General features: G+C 39.5%; 1 long non-coding RNA gene across 9 annotated transcripts in view; it reads right to left on the reverse strand.

Moving 5' to 3' along the window:
* Window positions 1-20,694, reverse strand: part of LOC144281206 (uncharacterized) — a 41,033-nt gene that overhangs the window by 12,808 nt on the left and 7,531 nt on the right. For 3 of the 9 annotated variants that reach the window (XR_013349708.1, XR_013349705.1, XR_013349707.1), the window contains 4 exons: window positions 20,192-20,344; window positions 18,015-18,118; window positions 17,002-17,090; window positions 16,505-16,588 (listed from right to left, as the gene is read on the reverse strand). The exons of 4 other annotated variants lie outside the window; for them this stretch is intronic. This is a non-coding gene — a long non-coding RNA (uncharacterized LOC144281206). The remainder of the gene's footprint in view (window positions 1-16,504; window positions 16,589-17,001; window positions 17,091-18,014; window positions 18,119-20,191; window positions 20,345-20,694) is intronic. 2 more of the 9 variants (XR_013349706.1, XR_013349709.1) reach the window with 2 other exon arrangements.

A 20,694-nucleotide genomic window follows, 5' to 3' on the forward strand; every position in this document is an offset into this window, starting at 1 on the left:
AAGGAGATAGGAATAATTATGTGCCAATAAATTTGAACTCAGATAAAATGGAAAACTTTTTAGAAAGTAATAAAAATAGATTCAGTAAGAATATTATTAAGATCATTGTATACGTTTAAATGCACTTTGGCTTGCTGGTGTTGTATCTGAGAATTTTACACCTATGACTTAAAAGTGAAAAAGATCTATGGTTTCTTTCTTTGTGTGTTTGTTTTCTTCTTTTTCTAATAGAATATTAAATCCTCATTTAATTTATTTCTTTTAGTAGTTAATCCCAGGAATTTATATCATTGTACATCATAGGAAAGATTATTCTGAAATGTACTTGTCATAAAATAATGGCCTTCCATAGTTAAAATTTATGATTTACTCATAAAAAAAATTGCATGATGTTCTTCCATCCTTCTCTCACTGGTTGGTTTATTTTAATTGCCCAAGATAAGTTGATGTAAGGCAGGTTGGAGAAGCACAACCAGCTGCAAGCTACAGAATGATCTTTCCCAGTCCTTTCTATAGCCTCCCCGAGCCTTTCCCCCACACAATCAATTAGAAACCTCACAAGTGAAATCTCCCCTAGCCTAACACTTTGCCTGGCACATAATCGGAATTCTCTTCCTTTCTCGTCTTTTCCTTCTTTTATTTTTTTTTTTTTTTGAAGATTTTATTTATTTATTTGAGAGAGAGAAAGATTGTGAGTACATGAGCAGGGGGAAGGTGCAGAGGGAGAAGCAGACTCCCTGCTGAGCAGGGAGCCCTACACAGGGCTTGATCCCAGGACCCTGGGATCATGACCTGAGCTGAAGGCAGACGCTTAACTGACTGAACCACCCAGGCACCCCCATAATAGGAATTCTATGATGGTCTGTGGCATTGAGTAAAATTGAATTATTATCATTTTTTATTAATCACATTATACAGTCTATTTCATGTTCTAGATATTTTGCTTTTTTCTAAGAGAAGAAACAGGAAGATGCTGATCAAATCAGCTTCCAGGCCTGGGGTTACTCATAGGCAAATCTGATTAGCAGGTTGTGTGGATTTTGAATTCCACTAAGTCCCAAGCATTTTCTTGCTCCTTTCAAAAGCTTTTTTATTATAGAAACTTTCAAGTAGTTACAGAAGTAGACACAATAGTATATTTAACTCTTATGAACTCACTATCCGGCAGCAACAATAATCAGGTCATAGCCAATCTCTTTTCATCCATTTTCTCTCCTATTCTTCCCCATAAATTTGCTATGTGAATTTTAATTTATTTTTATTTTATTCAGCTTTATTGAGATATAATTGAGATATGCCACTGGGAAAGTTTAAGGTGCATTATGTGATGACTTGTGTTTTTTTTAATTTTTTTAATTTTATTTTTACTTATTTCTTCATAAGAGACACACAGAGAGAGGCAGAGACATAGGCAGAGGGAGAAGCAGGCTCCTCCCAGGGAGCCCAATGTGGGACTCAATCCTGGGACTCTGGGATCATGCCCTGACCAAAGGCAGACACTCAACTGGTGAGCCATCCAGGTAGCCCCCCACATAAGATTAATTAACATGATTAACCAATTAATAATATGATTCACAACTTACTAATCAGTACTTTTGTGTGTGTGGTGAGAACATTTATAGTCTACTCTCTTAGCAACTTTCAAGGATATAATACAATATAGTTAACTATAGTCACCACACTGTACATTAGATCCTCAAAACTTACTCAGTTTATAACTGGACATCTGTACTCTTTGACCAATATATCTCCTCCTTTTCCCCACCCCAGCCCTGGCAGCTACCATTCTACTCTGTTTTTTTTTTTTTTTTTTGTAAGAGAAAGTTTTTTTTTTTTAATTTTTATTTATTTATGATAGTCACACACAGAGAGAGAGGCAGAGACATAGGCAGAGGGAGAAGCAGGCTCCATGCACCAGGAGCCCAATGTGGGATTCGATCCCGGGTCTCCAGGATCGGGCCCTGGGCCAAAGGCAGGCGCTAAACCGCTGTGCCACCCAGGGATCCCTCTACTCTGTTTCTATATGAGTTTGCTCTTTCAGATTCCTCCTCCATGTGAGATCACGCAGTATTTTTCTTTGCCTGATTTATTTCACTTGCATAATTCCCTAAAGGTCCATCCATATTGTTGCAAATGGCGAGATTCCTCTTTTTTGTAGCTGAATAATATTCCATTGTAAATATTTCTTTCTTTCTTTCTTTCTTTCTTTCTTTCTTTCTTTCTTTCTTTCTTTCTTTCCTTCCTTTTTTTTTTTTTTTTTTTTGAGAGAGAGAGAGGTTTAGAGAGTGAGTGCCAGTAAGGGGAGAGGCAGAGAGAGAAGGAGAGAGAACTCTTAAGCAGACTCCATACTCAGTGCAGAGCTGACATGGGGCTCAATCTCATGACTCTGAGATCATGACCCGAGCTGGAATCAAAGGTCAGACGCTTAATTGACTGAGCCACCCTGGCACCCCTACACTATTTTCTCTATCCATTCATACATCAGTGGGCCTGGAGGTTATTTCCATGTCTTGACTATTGTGAATAATCTGTGATGAACATAGGAATGCAGGTATCTTTTCAAGATAGTTATTTCATTTCCTTTAGGTAAATACTCATAAGTGGGATTGCTGAATCCTAAAATTTATATGGAATCATAAAAGACCCCAAGTAGCCAAAACAGTCCTGAGGGGAGAAAAGAAAAGATGGAGGCATCACACTTCCTGATTTCAAACTATATTACAAAGCTGTAATGATCAAAACTCTATGGTACTGGGATAAAAACAGACACATAGACCAAGAGAACAGGATTGAGAGCCCAGAAATAAACCCGTGCATATCCAGTCAACTAATATTTGACAATGGAGACAAGAATACTCAATGCAGAAGAGATATTCTCCTCAATAAATGGTGTCAGCAAAACTTGATATTCATCTGCAAAGAATGAAATTAGACCCCGTTCTTACACCCCTCACAAAAATTGACTCCAAATGGATTAAAGACTCAAATGTAATATCTGAAACCACAAAACTCCTAGAAGAAGACATAGAGAGAATGTCTCACCTTGACATTAGTCTTGGCAAGAATTTCTTTGGATACGGCATCAGAAGCACAAGCCACAGAACGGCTATTAAAAAGGTAAGAGAGAAGCATTGGTGAGGGTATGAAGAAAAGGGAATCTTTGTGCACTGCACCATTAGTGGGAATGTAAATTAGCACAGCCACTATGAAAAATAGTATGGAGGTTCCTCAAATATTAAAAAATTAAAAAATTTCTAATTAAAAAAATGCCAGCCATCTTTACAATTGTGTTTGTCAAATCCACGCAAAGTCTAGACCAAAATGTCTGTACAGTGAATGCTTTCTCAGGAAAGCTTTCACTTTTTGCAACAAGGGGAAGTCTCTGTGAAAGTGACAGTAGCAGGTGGCCATCAGTAGTCCCCAAAGAATCTTGTAGAAGGAAAGGCTCAATATGAGCATTTTCTGTGCTTGACCATATCTGCTTACAGCAAAGGGAGATGCCTCAAAGTGGCCAAGTATATACATTGAGAGAAAGAACAACACTCTGGGAAGCAATGGCTTAAGAAAATAAAACCAAAACAAGGTTTCTGTGGCAGATGCTACTGGGGCTCCACCCAGATCCCCTTGGGTCTTTTCCAGAACCCATTTCTCCCTCTGTCTCTGATTCGTAAGGCCTCAACTGAGAGACTCTTCCTTTGGCTTCTGGAGATGCTTTGCCTGAAAGCGCAAAGAGTCAGAGGGCCTGGGGGCTTGCATTCCTCCTCACCCACCACACTACTCCTAATCCCCTAAGGCTCTTAGCCAAGTTTAGAATATGAGACTCCATGAAGCTCCAGGGGAGACCAACTCTGAAGCACAATTCACACTCCAGAGCTCCTCTTGGAAGCAGGTTGAGGCTGGAGCTTTGCTCGTGATTTCCTCCTTGCTTGCTTGTTTGCTTGCTTCCTCTTTCTCCTTTTTTGTTCTGCCTCCATCCTTCCCTTACTGGTTTATCCTGGCAACACATTCTACATAAATCATTTGCACATGAATTTCACCTCCCAGTCTGCCCCTGGGAAACTCAGCCTAAGAAACTTTCTAACCCCCAAGGAAGCTTACAACTATATAAAAATGGATTTGAATCCGGTGGTATTAACTCACTATTCAGTCATCCAGGAGTAATGGCAAAAGGCCTGTGGTGCTTTGTGTTACAGAAATGTAATGCTGCCTCATTCCTTCAAGGAACTTTTAGGTTAATCAGGATCATCAGATAAGAACACGAATAATTATGCCATAGAGCACCAATAGGATTTCCAGGGTTTGGATGGCCCTTATATTTGTCTCCTTCCACATCCCATTGCCCTTTCCAACTTCCCACTGAAGTGCATCAGCCAGGGGACAAGGTGACAGCTGTACAATAACACTGCAAAATAGTGAAGCCTCACACTACATGCCTGACTACAGAGGAGGGCAAAGAGAACAGCTGGTTATTATATGCAAGGTGACACCCTCCCAGGCAGTAAGTAAATGAAGCCAATCCCACTTCTATCCCTCCCAGCTCTCTGCCAATATTGCAACATCTCCTGGATAACTGTCCAGCAAAGACAGAAGAAAAATAAAGTCATGTGTCAGAACTCATCAGAACTAGAGTCCTCTCACATCATTTTCAACACACATGAACAGACAGCCAGGGACATGGGGATGGCTTTGGATTGTCAGGATGGACATGAGGAAGAGTGTCTTCATAGAAGGAATTGCAAAATTCTACAATCTCTGTGGTGGTGGACTCAGTTACCAGCTTGGCCTCCTTCTATGGAGATGACTAGATGGACCACTAGCACTGGATATATGAAAATTTTCAGGAAAAAGCAAGCTGAGCTCAGCAACTCAGAGCAAAGGGGACACAGGGAGACAGAGTCTCCGGGGGGTGGGGGGGGGGGAAGGAGAACACACTTAAACACAAAACAGAACAAGCCAAAACCTCCTGTACTCTGAAAGCTTAAGCTGTCATCTTGCTTGAGTTGAAGGTGGTAAATATGTACATTCTGCTTCATTCTTGACATTGATAAACAGGTGCATTTTTTTAAAGATTTTATTCATTTATTTGAGAGAGAGAGAGAGAGAGAGAGAACAGGAGATAGAAGCAGAGGGAGAGGGAGAAGCAGACTCCCTGCTGAGCAGGGAGCCAGACATGGGGCTTGATCCCAGGAGCTGGACATCATGACCTGAGCCGAAGGCAGATGCTTAACCAACTGAACCACCCAGGAGCCCCACAGGTGCATTTTTTAATATAAAGTAATCATGAGAAGACATGAATTAGGATTAATGACTTCCAAAGCAATACAGTAAACAGCAGAGGGGAAATAATGAGAAAGCAAAACTAACAAAGCATAAAATAATATAGCAGGAATGAAGTCAGTCTACCCATGATCAATATTAAATGTGAATGAGTTATGAAGATAAAATATATTGAAAGTTTAAAATAAAATAATAAACTATGCCAGAAAAATACAAACAGAATACAACTTGTGGTGACTGCATTATAATAACAAAGCAGAATTCAAGAAAAAGCAGCAAATGCGCCATTATAGATTACTGAACCAGATACTTCATAATGGACATAGAATACTTATTTGTAAAGGAAAGCTTTTTTGTAAAGTTTCCTCAGAATCTGCTGTAACAAATAGACAATAAGCAACAACATGGTAGGCTAACATGTACATCAAACAAGCTCAAAAACAAAATAGTTTTTCCAAATGTACACAGAATAGTGATCACATAAAACTCAAAAAAGAAAAATGTCCCAAAATAAAGATCGAGGCTATATTCAACAAGTATTTTGCAATAAAAGAGGAAATTACTAGTTAAAAATCTTGAAAAAAAAACCACTTTCAGTCTTGTTCCAAAAAAATCAAAATTGATGTCACAAATTATTACTAAATTAATAATTACCGACAATAAAAACACAGTATAGCAAAACTTACCCATTTATATAGCTAAAGGAAATTCATGAGTTTAGTGTATTTCTGATTACTAAATAAAAAAGATGAAGAATGAATGAAATAAGCATCAAGCTCAAAAGTTAAATGAAGGCAAACGAAATAACTGAGAATTCCTAAAGATAAAACCATAATTCATTGTGAATCAGAACACAACAAAAATTAAATTTAAAAAATTAAAAGCTAACTGAGGGAAGAAACCAATAAAATGATAATTCTCTAGTAAATGATATCATAGAAGAGATAAAGCAGAATTTAAAAGTAACAAGAAGTGGGCCCTTAAAGGAAAAATTTTAATTATAAGACAATTCTAAGTATAATGGAATGCAAATGAATTTGAAAACCCTGTATGAAAATATAAATTTCCAAAATTGACTTGTGAACAAAACCATAAATTGAATGGATGAATAACTTTGAAGGACAATTAAAACTCAGTTACTTAAAACCAGCAGTGGTGCAAAATATTTTTAAAAGTAGACATTTAGGAATTCAATAATTCTCATGTTGTGTTTTTAGAGCACAGAAAGAGATGGAATGTTTCCCAATTATTTTTATAGCTGAATTCTAATATCAAAATGTTATAAAGACATTCAAAATAAAACCACAAGGGATCCCTGGATGGCTCAGCAGTTTGGCGCCTGCTTTCCACTCAGGGCGTGATCCTGGAGACCCAGGATCAAGTCTCAGGTCAGGCTCCCTGCATGGAGCCTGCTTCTCCTGTCTGTGTCTCTGCCTCTCTCTGTGTCTCTCATGAATAAATAAACAAAATCTTAAAATAAATAATAAAATAAAATAAAATAAAACCACAGACATAATACACTTGAAAAGAAAATGTATGTGTATAAATAAATTACATTTTAGCAAATCCAAGAGTACATTTCAAGATATAAAAACAAGACTGTTCCATAAGGTTACTCAGGGCACAGTGGATGCCATTGTAGTGATTTTAGCAAATGGAATGAGTAGGATTCGTTTTCTTTATGTCAAAGTAAGTCAGCTTTAGGAAATCTATTAAAAGAATTTAGAACATTAACAAGATAAAAAAGGAAAAACCCTATGATCATTTCTGTAGAGAGCAAGCTGACATTTGAGAAAATTAATATCCTTTCTTGATTAAAGCAATTTTTTTTTTTCGAATTGGAGTCAGAAGGATGCTTCTAAATACCATCTACTTGAGAAGCACAGGTAAGAGGTCTTCCCGGAGAAAGGGGTCCCCAGTGCAGGCACTACTGAATCTTTTTTTTTTTTTTTTTAAGATTTTATTCATTCATGAGAGATGGAGAGAGAGGCAGAGACACAGACAGAGGGAAAAGCAGGCTCCATGCAGGGAGCCCGACGTGGGACTCGATCCCTGGACTCCAGGATCATGCTCTGGGTCGAAGGCAGACACTCAACCTCTCAGCCACTCAGGTGTCCCTCTACTGAATCTAAGAGAGCACACACTGAGCATCTCCCAGACCCACGGAGCAGGAAGGCTGGCTGCAGAGGCACCAAGCCTGTGTCTGCAGGGGTAGGTTGAGGGGTGCAGGGTGCAGGTAAGGTAAGGTGGAGAAATGAAGAAATAGTGTAAGGCTTCTTGCAAAAACACATTCATCCTGGGGGGAGGGGAGAAGATTTCACTCTAAATTTAAAGTTTGGACTTAAAATCTTGTGGTGGGGGAGCAGGGTTAAGCATCAGACTCTTGGTTTTGCTGATCTCAGGGTGCTGAGATTGGGCCCCTGGTGTGGCTCCAAGCTCAGGGCAAAGTCTGCTTCAGATTCTCTTTCTCCCTCTCTCTCAGCCCCTCCCACTCATGCTCTCTCTCTCTCTCTCTAAAATAAATAAATAAATGTCTTTTAAAGAATCTCTTGGGGATCCAGATAGAGCTGTATTGAATTTATAAATTGACTCATGGAGAAGTGATATTTTTATAACATTAGGCTGTTTCTATTCAGGTATTCTTTTTATATCCTTCAGTGGTTCTCTAATGTACCTTCCAAAGGCTGGGCATATTTTTGTTAGCATTTTCTCTAGGTATTTTTAATCATTTTGAAGCCATAGGAAGTACTTGTTTTTTTTTTTTTTTCCTCTCCTTATAATTTCCAAGTAATTCAGATTTCATGTTGGTCTTGAGTCTAGCCTCGTAACACAATTTGTTATTCTTATATGTTCATGTTATCACTGAAATAATGATAAATGGTCTACAAATATCGTTTTTGTTTTCCAGTATTTATGCCTCTTACTCTTTGATTTCATTGAGGGAATTGTATAACTATGTAGACTCATTTTATGGGAGGAAGAGGTTTCCTCTGTTGTTCACTTACTGAGGAATGTGTGTGCATGTTATCAAGAATGTTTCTGATATCTGTTTAGATGATCCAATAGCTCTTGTCCTTCTATGCGCTAAATAGTGAATTTCATTGTTTTCTTGATAGAGAACCACTATTACATGGCAAGTGTTGGAGAAACCTTAGAATAATGCACTATTCTTTTAATTCCACTGCAAAACTCAATAGTGTAAGTATGCTACTTCTGAGTTTTGCATATATGCTTGGGAGATTGACAAAGATTTGTGAGCATGTATACACACGCACACATGTGTGTATGTTAGTCATATTCAGATCTTATTCTCAGGATATTAAATTGGCTGTTTTTCTGTGCCTTTAGAACAGTTAATGCAACACAGGAATTATCTCACTTACAAAAGTTACCTGGAGAAGAATCCTTTATAGGGCTGGATCTTGGCTATTTCCCCCCCATTTCTCTCACATTAATAGATAGGTCTGTTTACTTTTATTGGTTCAATTTTCCTAAATTTTGCATCACCAGAAAAATCACCCATGATTTTTAGTTTTTCTATTTTCATTAAGAAAAAAAGCATTATTTTTATTATATTTTTTAATTTTTTATTTATTTATGATAGTCACACACAGAGAGAGAGAGAGGCAGAGACACAGGCAGAGGGAGAAGCAGGCTCCATGCACCGGGAGCCCGACGTGGGATTCGATCCCGGGTCTCCAGGATCGCGCCCTGGGCCAAAGGCAGGCGCCAAACCACTGCGCCACCCAGGGATCCCTATTTTTATTATTTTTAATCATTATCATTTACTAATCTTCATATTTGTTCCTTTCCTTTTTTTTTTTTTTTTTTTTTTTTTTACTATTTTTTGGGTTTTGGATTGAGAGAGATCTCCCACTTTATTGATGTTTTCAAAGAATCATCAAGGGATTCCTGGGTGGCTCAGCGGTTTGGCGCCAGCCTTTGACCCAGGACATCGACGTGGAGTTCCCAGGATCAAGTCCCGCATCAGGCTCCCTGCACGGAGCCTGCTTCTCCCTCTGCCTGTGTCTCTGCCTCTCTCTCTCTCTCTCTCTCTCTCTGTTTCTCATGAATAAATAAAATCTTTTAAAAAAATCATCACTTCATTTAACTGTTCAAGGCACTTTTATTTCCATAATTTTGCTTTTCTCTTTGTCAAAAATTATCATTTTATTTTCAGGTTTTTTTTTTCTACCTCTTTAAATTGTATGCTCACTTCTTTTATTCTCCATTTGTTTTTCTGTTATGTGAAAATAAGACTATATATTTTCCTATGAAGACTACCAAACTGACATGCTATAGCTTTTAAAATGTAGTACACTTGTACCTTTTTCCTAAATAGATATTTTCTGCCTTTAATTCAAAGCTTATGTAAGATTTTTTTTATTCTAGCCTTCTAACTGAAGCATAACATACATATGGAAAAGTGCACAAAAAGTATCAGGATGATGTGTGAAAATTTTTTTTATTTGAAATTAGTAGCTTTTTAGTGTAACCCATCCTTGTGATGTATTTTCTAACTTTATTACAATATTGCCAGAGAATAAAATCTATACAAATGCTTTCTTTTTTTATATATTTCATTAAGATTTTCTTTGAGATGTAACACGTCAGTTTTTTGTATTATTTACGCTTTTAGAAAAAGATGTGTTCTTCCTCTTTATTGGTATGAAGTGTCATAGAAATTATATGCAAATACATATGATACAAATACATGTGATATATCACGCATGTTCCAACACATCATGCTTCAGATTTCATTTAATTTTCCTCAGTCATTTCCAAATTTGCTCAAGTCAGAGTACAGCTCACGAACAAATTTATTTGGATGGCACCTTCAGAAAATAACAGAGGTGCTTGAAGCCTGAGGTAATTGATTCAAGGTTGTGGCTGCCACAGGTCCCACCAGACCACTCCATGGCCACGTGGATCAATATCTCAGCACTTGAGTGACCCATCTATGGCCCACCGTTGTGGGGAGGAATCAGAAAGCTCAGTTCTCAATCCTTTTTTATTATTTACGTAATCTGCCAATTTCAGAAAAATGTGTATTAGCATGTCACACATGAATGTGGATTTGTCCAGTTCCCTTAGAATGTGTCAGTTTTTCTTGTCTTTTGAAATGAGATTGTTAGAGATCTAAAAAAAAAAAATCCGTGATTCATATCTTCTTAAGATTATAAATCGTATAAAATATTTCATGTGTCTGTTGTCCTGCTTAGAAATCTTCGCTTTCAGTTTTCTCTTACCTAAACTTAATATTGCTATTTGGGCATTTGTTCTACAGCCATGTGCCTGGCGTAGATAAAACAGTTGCTTTAAATTGTGCCTTCTGTGTGTCCTTCTGTTTTAGGTGTGTTACTTGTACATGGCTCAGAGCTGGCACCGTATCTGAGGTTTTCTTTCATTTGTATTCATTGCAATTATGTCTGTTGGGCTTATTTTCGCATTCGTATTTTCTCTTTAGTCCACTTTCTTGGTGTTTCTTTTTATTTCTCTATCTTGGGTTTGTTTTAATCCGTTGAGTTTTCCTTTTTCATTTTGCTCCTCTAGCATTTTAATGTCTGTGCATCCTACTTCACTTCTGCTGGCGAAAGCCCTGAAATCGTTACATGACTTACCAACTGCTGACCCAGCTCGTATTCACATCCTTTACATCAGCAAGGCAAGTCCTTAGTTTCACCTTCTTCCTCTAACTTAGGCCTCCTTCTGTATTCAGATTGGCGCTAAAATATTTTTAAAGTGTGCTAAAATAGTCACTTTGACCATTAGCTTTATTGGCTGCTGGTATTTGTGTGGTGTGGTTTTGTTTGTTTATTTACTTACTTATTTGGTAAGAGCATTCTTTAATGCTCTGTATCATTACATGTACCTGTATCAGGTACCTGTATCATTCTTTTTTTCTGGAATTTAGTATCTATCTGCCAAAATCCATGCTTCAACAAGCTTATTCGAAGACTCCCTGAGTGATAAATTTTATGAGTCCTCACACTGCTCAAAAATCTTCACTTTGTTCTCTCTGAAATTTAGCTGGAGTTTGTTCTAGGATTCTAGTTTCAAAATGATTTTACCTCATAACCTTGAAAAAGCATGTCCTGTTGTTTTGAGCTTCCAGCACTGCCACAGAGAAGTGATCATCTAATCCTCAAGCCTTTGCTTATTTTAATTCATCTCAAGCAGCACTTTCTGGGTCTTTAGATTTGAAGATTCTCTTCTTTACTTAGCTTCTGGAGTGTTAAGATGTGACCTATCTCGCAGAAAGGAGGGATGTTCTTGCTGTCAATCACCTGACGAAGGGCAGTTTCTTGGGTAGGACAAAGTGTGATTCTGCAGATGAGAATAATGCCTATGGTCTCTGCTCTCCCAGGGTCACAGGCCATATTATCTTCCTCTCACATACCCAGACTCTGTCCAGTCACTGGAGCATGAAGGGGTGGGATCCCAAAGTGATGGGGAAGTTTTTATCCAAAGAGAGAGTGAATAATGTCTCAAGAGACGGTTTAAATTTCAAGATCAGAATAAGCTTTCTACTAGATTGAAATTTGGGTCTGGATAGTGTTTGTTTTGTTCCACGTGTATTTGGCATGTGTGGGAGCATGTTTGGTTTTCTTCTGGCTAACCAGTCTGTAGAGATTTGAGGGCAAGTCCATTTAATTACATACAAATGAAAAACTAACCATTGTCATTTCCTCTGAAAATCCAAGTTATTGTGAGTGTTAACCCATGACTTCTTCCAATAGCAACCTTTTGATAAATTGTGTTACAGAGAAAGGTGAATAAGAAGAAGAGCAAATGAGTAAAATCCTAGGAAATCACTTGATCTGACATTTAACTGACTCTATGATCTGTACCAACCCACCTTCAAATATTTCTTTGTCATTTATTTCTTTCATCTACCCAACCCTTTTCCAAGGATCATTTCCTCCAAAATTAGAGTCTCTCAGAAAACGTACTATAGCTTCATAATGAGAAAATTGCTCTTTTATTTGAAGCAGAGGCCTCCTCCTTCCATCTGTCCAATGCCTCTCCCAAGCCCGTTTGCTTCCCTTCTGTTCGGAGTTCTTAGTCTGAGTATCAAATGTTGAGCCTCAGTGGACACAGAGAATGGGAATTGAAAGTGGAGATGAGTAGAAACCGAAGCACCAGCCTGGTGGAGACATGGGGTCAGATAAGAACCAGCGAGCAGAAACAAAAAGAAGGCCCTCTATACAAAGTGGCACAGAAATGGCCTTTGTGTAGACCCGTCACTGCTGGGAATAGAGGGAAGAACCTGGTCAGGCTGTTGTCAGGGATTCCAGAACACCCTATCAGTGGCCTCTGGCCTGGTTTTCTTTTATAGGCTTCTACATCCGGAGGTGTCAGGCTCACGGCTAGTGTGGGCCGGGGTATCAGGGATGGTGCCTACCCAGAGGGGAAGAAATCTGCTTAGAAGACAAGTTTTATTGTGAAAACAGCTCGAGAAATCTCCAGCGAGTGACTGGCACTGTGCTAGTAGAGTCAGGTTCAAGGAGGTATCATCCAAGGGCACCCAGGCCAATGGGACCAAGTGCATTTATATGTACAGGTCAGAATCAACTGCTAGTGGAACGGGTGCCACTGTGAGCACGGAAATTCCTGCCCTGGTGTTGAGTTCCCACAACCCCTCTAGTGAATGCTTAGTGAAATAAGCCTACCTGGGCTAATGCTGTGCTCCATCCCCCCTCTTCTGCTCTCAGCCCCGTCTCTCCTCTTTCCCCTACAGAACTGTGTTCCTCCCTCTACTGGCTCCATGGTATTTTGTCTAGAGGATTGCGAGATGGTTCTTGAGATTCTGGAGAATAGTAACATGCTTCCTCTAACACAGCTATCTTGAAAACCATCAAAATTTAAGTTGTTTTCCTTAGCGCATAATAGCAGAGCGAACATTTTGACCTCATCCTTCAGATTCATCTGTTTTTGCTGAGCACCCACCCCTGAACCCCAGGGGAAGTCTGAAGGTTGGCATTGGGATCAACATGCACATTTTCAGGCCTCCAGCTCCCAGGGGCAAACCAGATGGGTTGCATCCACCTTCTCTGGGTTCACTCTTCAGTTTGGGCCTAGCTTGTGACTGCCTGGGTTCAGGCTCTTTCTCCCTAGGGAGGGGACTGAGCTCTATGTGCCCTGACCGGATGGCTCCATCTGTGCCCTCGCGGTGACACCCTGAACTCCTTCGACAGCCTCTGCAAGGACACATAAACCGGAGCTTCCATCCCACCGCCCAGCCCAAACTTGGCAGGGACAGACTCATTCGTTCATCTTGCTCAGCTTGTGTTCGCCCACAGTCTTTCCTCCCATTCCCGGAACAACCATGTCACCTCCTCCCCTTCCCTCTCTGAGTGAGTTCTCGGCCAGTTGGCTCTGCCCTTCTGTCACAGCCTCCCTCCAATCTGCCCTCCTCCGCCCCTCATCCTTGCTAGCCCAGGCCCCTGCAGCCTTCCTTCAGGTGCCTTTGGCCTCCGGGGGTCCACCTGCTGCTGCCAACAGTGTGTTTCCAGATCTGCGATCCAGGTGACCCAAGTCCTCTCCCTGCCAGCTCTCCTTGACCGGCCCCCCTCTCACTTAGTAAAACCCAGAGAACCTCAGCAACCATGGGGGCTGACCCAGGGTCCAAGTAACCCCCTCTGGCAGCCTTGCCGATGGCCATCCAGCTCTGCCTGAATGTAGCCAATGACTGGGGAGTCCCTTCCACACTATAGTCCTCTCCGATTTTTGCAACACTGTCTGAAAGTTATTCCTCAAAATCACAGAGACAGGGAAAGGCCTTGAAGGTTCCCAGAACACAGATCTATTGTGGTACATGTGTGAAAACGGGCCAGAAAGCTACTAGAACCGCCCAGTCATCGCACGGAAGTCCGTGCGATGTCTGGGCTAGAACAGTTGCACTGCCTCCCTACCCTGAGTGTGCCCCACTGCACCATCTGTCAGGTGAGCTGAGCTCTGCCTCTCTGTAATGTCACCTCTAGCCATAACCGCTGTCCTCTGGGGTCACTGGGGACCCCATTTCCTTCTCTCCCCCATGCCAGCAGACCTTGCACCACTGTTCTTTATGGAAATTATTTTCATGTGTTCCTGGAGGCTTCTCTTTCTTAGGCTCAGTGCCCAGTGTCGGATCCATAAGCTGACAACAGCTCCACTAAGGCTTTTACTCATGCCTTTACCCAACCTGGATTTCTTACTGAGTCATGTAGAGTTCTTCTTTCCAGACACACATTTGCCAGTACCTTCCTCTGAAATCCATACTTGATAACCCCCCTCTTCCAGTGCTGGCTTCTTCCTGCAGCACTTCAGTACCATTGGCCAGAAATCATTGCACTGCTGCCATGGTCTTGGCCATGTTACTAGGGGCTCTTTGTTTTTCTCGACTGAGCTTCTTGGAGGCAGGGAATCATGTTTTATTGATCACAGGTAAGGAAATCGTGTGTGACTTTTTCATCACTGTTATCTAACTTTCCAATTTTGCCCCCATTCACACGAGGAAAGTGGGGTTCAGGGAAGTTGGGGGATCCCTCAGCTGAGTACTATCAAAGCCTGGACTAACTGACAGCCAGGCCTCTCATCTTCCCTTCCAGCACTTTTTCCAACACATTCCCCTCAGCCTATAGAGAGTTTCAATACATCAGTTCTTTTTCTTTTTCTTTTTTTTAAGATTTTATTTATTTATTCATGAGAGACACAGAGCAAGAGAGGCAGAGACACAGGCAGAGGGAGAAGCAGGCTCACTGAGGAAAGCCTGATGTGGGACTCAATCCCAGGATCCCGGGATCACGACCTGAGCCAACGGCAGATGCTCAACCACTGAGCCACCCAGGTGCCCCACACCAGTTCTTTATGTAATTGATTTACCTGTTCAGGTAAATTTGTATGTCCTCTGAGTAAGATAATCACCCTTGTAATAACATCAACAACCTCATACACCATCTCTAACTAAAACTTTGTAGATTTTCAGCCTTCATAAGAAACTAGGCACAGAGGGTCACTTAAGAAATGCTGTTTTGCTGACAACAGTGATTTTTACCATAAGTCTTCATTTAGGATAAGTGTGCAATTCTAGGGCACAAGGCCAGAGTTCTTATTCACCTTCTCCATAAGCAACTGCAAAGAAGTTCTGCAGATGGAGCCCTGCCACTATACTGCAATTGAAGCTCTCACTCGTCATTTCTCTGCAACCACACTCGAATTTTCAATTCCCCAAATAGAAAATGAACTGAATAGACATTAACAAAGTAATCTCTCCACTTCTTTGAAAATTGCAAACTAGCTGAATTTTTCTCTTATGGTTGATAATAGCCATGCAGAAACCAATCATAATTCATTCTCTTCAGCCTCTGAAATACATCATTTGGAAAAGCTTTCCTTATTGGGAAATAAAATGAGGAGAAAAATCGTATTAGAGACTAATGAACTCACATAGCGTTATTTTCATTACTTAGTAACCTTGGGGTATGGATAATTTTCTTTAAATAAATGTTTAAATGTGGACTAAGGGAGACATTGCCTTAGAAGTTTGAAGTCATCAAACAATATTGATAACTTTTTTCAAGTTTATGAATTTTGAAACAGAATAAAGGTCTTTTATGTCTTCAGGTATCTTTAGCTGCAATCACATATTCTAGCTAAAGTCTTTTTAGCCTAGGGATTGACCCAGATTGAGACAAAGGGAACATCCATTCTAAAGGCATGAGTGTCTATGCAACAACTGCAGCCACAGCTCAATGTTCAGGTGTCCTGTTTTCCTATAGGGACAGACAGAGGACTTCCCATGGGGGCTAAGCACACACTCCAGGATGAGGTGTCTCTTAGAAATCTAGCTGGGCATCACTCAGAGCAAGCACTGACAGGACAGGTCCTGGAGAGTCAGGCACAGCCTCTGGGGCCTTAAGAAGCCAAAGAAAGGTACAATGCAAGGGTGAGTTGTGCAACTGGGCAGGGTTGCCTCTTTGCTAAATAAGTGACATGATTTAAAGTAAAAAATAAGCCAGCTTGGGATACCTGGGTGGCTCAGTGGTTTAGTGTCTGCCTTTGGCCCAAGTTGTGATCCCGGGGTCCTGGGCTTGAGTCCCACATCTGGCTCCCCGCAAGGAGACTACATCTCCCTCTGCCTATGTTTCTGCCTCTCTCTGTGTCTCTCATGAATAAATAAATAAAATATTTAAAAAAAAAAAAAAAGAATAAGCCAGCTTCAGCCCAGTGTTGCCTGTGCACCTACCGAGTGTCTGGCTGCCCACAGGAGAGACTTCCTTTCCACTAAAGTTTTGTCTATCCCTTTCAGAATATGTGTGTCCCCCGTGCTCTGAAAAGGAAGGCAAAGTGAGCTAAAAGATGCTCCTTTTACTCAAAACAAGATAAAATTGCTGGCTTAAAAATAGAAAAAAACAAATCAGCTAACAATTGTAAATCCATAGCTCTAACTTGAGACCAAGAAGGGAAAATCCCAAATTGAAAAAAAAAGAGAGAGGGAATCTCAAAAATGGTGAGAGTTAAAACTGCAAAGTGTTACAGGAGATTTGGAACCTGTTATGAGCCTTAACAGCTGGGACTAGGGATTAATGCCCACACAGAGAGAGAAATTTAGCCAGCAGCCTCATGTGGGTGGGCAGCTGGAACTGAGTGGCCTGAATTGATTCTGCAGCCACTAGCATTGCAATTGGTAAGAAAATCATGCCCAACTAATCCAAGAAAGCTGTAATGAAGTTGCCTACTCACCTAGGCCTATGCACAAAAATACACACACCTGCAGGTCATCAGAACACAATGAAGGATCCAGATTTAAGCCACCTGAATAGTTTAGGACCCTGAGTAAATAAATAAATAAATGTAAACATCAATCCAGTACATCTAAATCCAGAAAGTCCCAGCAGATACAAATGAGAAACCATCAGCTAAAGCAAGTCACAGTTTCTCATGGAAACTATCCTCACTGACAACTAGATCATAGCCAATATTATAAACCATATGAGAAAATGAATGACCAGGAAGAAGAGGCAAGAGGAAGAACAATCTTAGAGATAATAGAATAATGTTTTTAAAAATTGTAAAATAAGTATTTTTAAATGTTTGCAGAAATAGAGGAGTAAATAGAAATCACAATGTAGAAAAAGAACAATATAAGGAAAAGAAATTCTAGAACTGTAAGTCAATTAAAAACCAACAAAAAAAAAACCCTATGAAACCCAAACATGGAGACTATGCATTATTTTCAAGTACATGAGAATCAGTTCTAAAAACTAAATATATATTAGGATATAAATAAAAATGTGTTCTTTGATCAAAATGCAAGTAAGACTAAACAAAAACTTCTTTAATTCAAAAGTGGAGACTTTCGGTTTCCACTTTAACATGTAAAGAACTTGGAAACTTTCATTCCTTTGCTTATAACAAGAAAAATCGAAAAAACTGAACTGAAAATCAACAACCTTTTATGTATCAGAGACCTGAAGTCACAGAAGCAGAAGCTGAAGTCTTGGGTGGAGTCTGGTAGGAATGGTTAAGGTTTAATTGCTAATATCTGGAGATGAAGTGAAGACTAGTTTGAGAGATTAAAAACTCCTAGGGGCCTAGCCTTAGGAGGACCCCCTCACTTTCAGGAGTAAGACTTAATTACAAGATCATATTCCCCCTTTCCTAGCATCACAATGTCAACAAAAGCTCTTCTTTAATAAGATGTGATCTAAACTAAAAGATAGGGCACCTGGGTGGCTCAGTGGTTGAACACCTACCTGCCTTTGGCTCAGGTCATGATCCTGGGGTCCTGGGATCAAGTCCTGCATCAGGCTCCCTGTGGGGGTACTGCTTCTCCCTCTGCCTGTGTCTCTACTTCTCTCTGTGTCTCTCATGAATTAAAAAAAAAAAGACATGATCAAAACCAAAAGAAAATTCAAGACTCAGCCCCCACTTAGGAAGAAGTCTCTAGGGAAACCCAAAGATAACAGGAGAAATAAAACAAAGACACAACAGGAAATTTCAGCCTCTAGCATCAAAGCTAAAGGAAACAATAACACAGCTTAACTCCCAGCCAGATAAATACAAAACCTCATAGCTCAGTTTCTTTTATCTGATAGATACATCATGTAGGCTTTCAATAATAAATCACAAAGGATGTTAAAAGGCAAAAATAATGAGTGGAAGAGGAAGGAAGAGGAAGAGGAAGAGGAAGAGGAAGAAGAAGAAGAAGAAGAAGAAGAAGAAGAAGAAGAAGGAGGAGGAGGAGGAGGAGGAGGAGGAGGAGGAGGAGGAGGAGGAGGAGGAGGAGGAGAAAAAGGGAGGGAAGGAAGGATGGAAGAAAGAAGGAAAGAAGAAGGGATGGAAGAAGGAAGGAAAGAAGAAGGAAGAGAGGGAGGGGGGATCTGAGGAGAGAGGGAAGAAGGGAGGAAAAAAACACTGTTTGAGGAGACAAGGCAAGCATCACAGCCAAACTCATATATGGTAGATTTTGGAATTATCAGACCAGGAATTTAAAATAACTATCATTGATATGCTAAAGGTTCTAATGGAAAAAATGGACAATATGCAAGAACAGATTGGAAACTCTAAAAGATAATGAAAAGCAAATGCTAGAAATCAAAAATATTGTAACAGAAACAAAGAATTATTTTGATGCACAAGGCTAAGGAAACCATCAGTAAGCTTGAAGATATGTTGATAGAAACTTCCCAAACTGAAACGTTTTAACAAAATTTTATGAAAAAAAGTCCAGCTGACTGTAAAAGAAGGCCAAATGGAAATTTTAAATATTTAGTGCCTAAAAATAAAGGAAGGCTTACACAGTAAAACATTTAGGTTATTCATGTTCACAATTTCTGGATAAAGGGAGGCCTAGGTGGCTCAGCGGTTGAAGCATCTGCCTTTGGTTCAAGGTGTGATCCTGGAGACCCAGGATTAAGTCCCACATCGGGCTCCCTGCATGGAGCCTGCTTCTCTCTCTCTGCTTCTTTCTCTGCCTCTCTCTCTGTGTCTCTCATGAATAAGTAAATAAAATCTTAACAAAACAAAACAATTTCTGGGATATAGCTAAAGCAACAGATGAAAATTGTTAAATCCATTTACTCACAAATAAAAAGATATAGGATAAAAGTGAATTCAGTTCTCTATTTAAGAAACTAAAAAAAAAAAAAAACAGAATACACCTCAAAAAATCAAAAATGAGAAGTAACAAAGAGTTAAATAAATTGAAAATGGGATACAGGAATTATAGAATATGATTTGATTAACTCAATATATGAGGTAAAAATAAAGAAAACAAATACAGAAATTCATCACAATGATCACTAAAATCAAAAGCTTACATGCTAAAAGTCTAACAAGATATATAAACCCCAGCACGATTTTGAAAATGAGAGAAAATGAATATGAATAATATCAAATATATTAAAAATAAAAAGATCACATGTCAAGTTATATAATTACTAAGAGTAAAAAATTTTAAAAATGCGTAATAGTGCATTGCAAAATTTTATGTTAATAAATTTGAAATTTAGATTTAACCATTTTCTTGAGAAATATAAATTTCCAAAATTGACTTAAGGAAAATTAAAATCCTAGGCAAGTCAATCTCATTCAGGATAGATAATTAAAAAGTGTCCCTTCTTCAGGGAGCATCACAGTGAGTTATAGTTTCAAGAAACAGATAATTATTGTTTATTTTAAAGCACACACACACACACACACACACACAACTATTTCTGAGAACAAAGAGAGCTACCTGCATAATTTTCGAAGGCTATTATAATTTTGATACCCAAACAAGGGTAGTAAAAAACAAAACAAACAAGCAAACAAACCAATTTTGTTTGCAAACACAAATGCAAAAATGTAAATAAAATTCAGTTCTTTCAACTCAGAAGTTTATATTAGAGTTTCCCATAGAATTTCAAAAATAATCTAACAACAGGATCACCTGGGTTGCTCAGTCATTGGAGACATCAGTTCATGACTTTTGGCTCAGGCAATGATGTCAGGGTCATAGGATCAAACTCCGTGTCAGGCTTTGTGCTCAGTGCAGAGACTGCTTGTCCCTCACCCTCTCTGCTCTCTCTGTTTCTGTTTCTCTCTCAAATAAATAAATAAATAAAATATTTTTTACAGAAGTAGTTCATAAACAGAAGACCCACCAATAATAGTTTATCACAGTAAAGAAATTAGAAAAGAAAACCTATATGATATGTAGAAAATTAATTAGGTAGAATTTAGCATCAATTACGATAGAGATTTTTTTTTTTTAAGATTTTATGTATTTATTCATGAGAGACACAGAGAGAGAGAGGCAGAGACACAGGCAGCAGGCTCCATGCAGGGAACCCAACGTGGGACTCGATCCCCGGACTCGAGGATCACATCCTGGGCCAAAGGCAGGCGCTAAACCACTGAGCCACCCAGGGATCCCTATGATAGAGATATTTA

This window comes from Canis aureus, chromosome 12 (assembly GCF_053574225.1).
Source record: "Canis aureus isolate CA01 chromosome 12, VMU_Caureus_v.1.0, whole genome shotgun sequence".
NCBI lineage: Eukaryota > Metazoa > Chordata > Mammalia > Carnivora > Canidae > Canis > Canis aureus.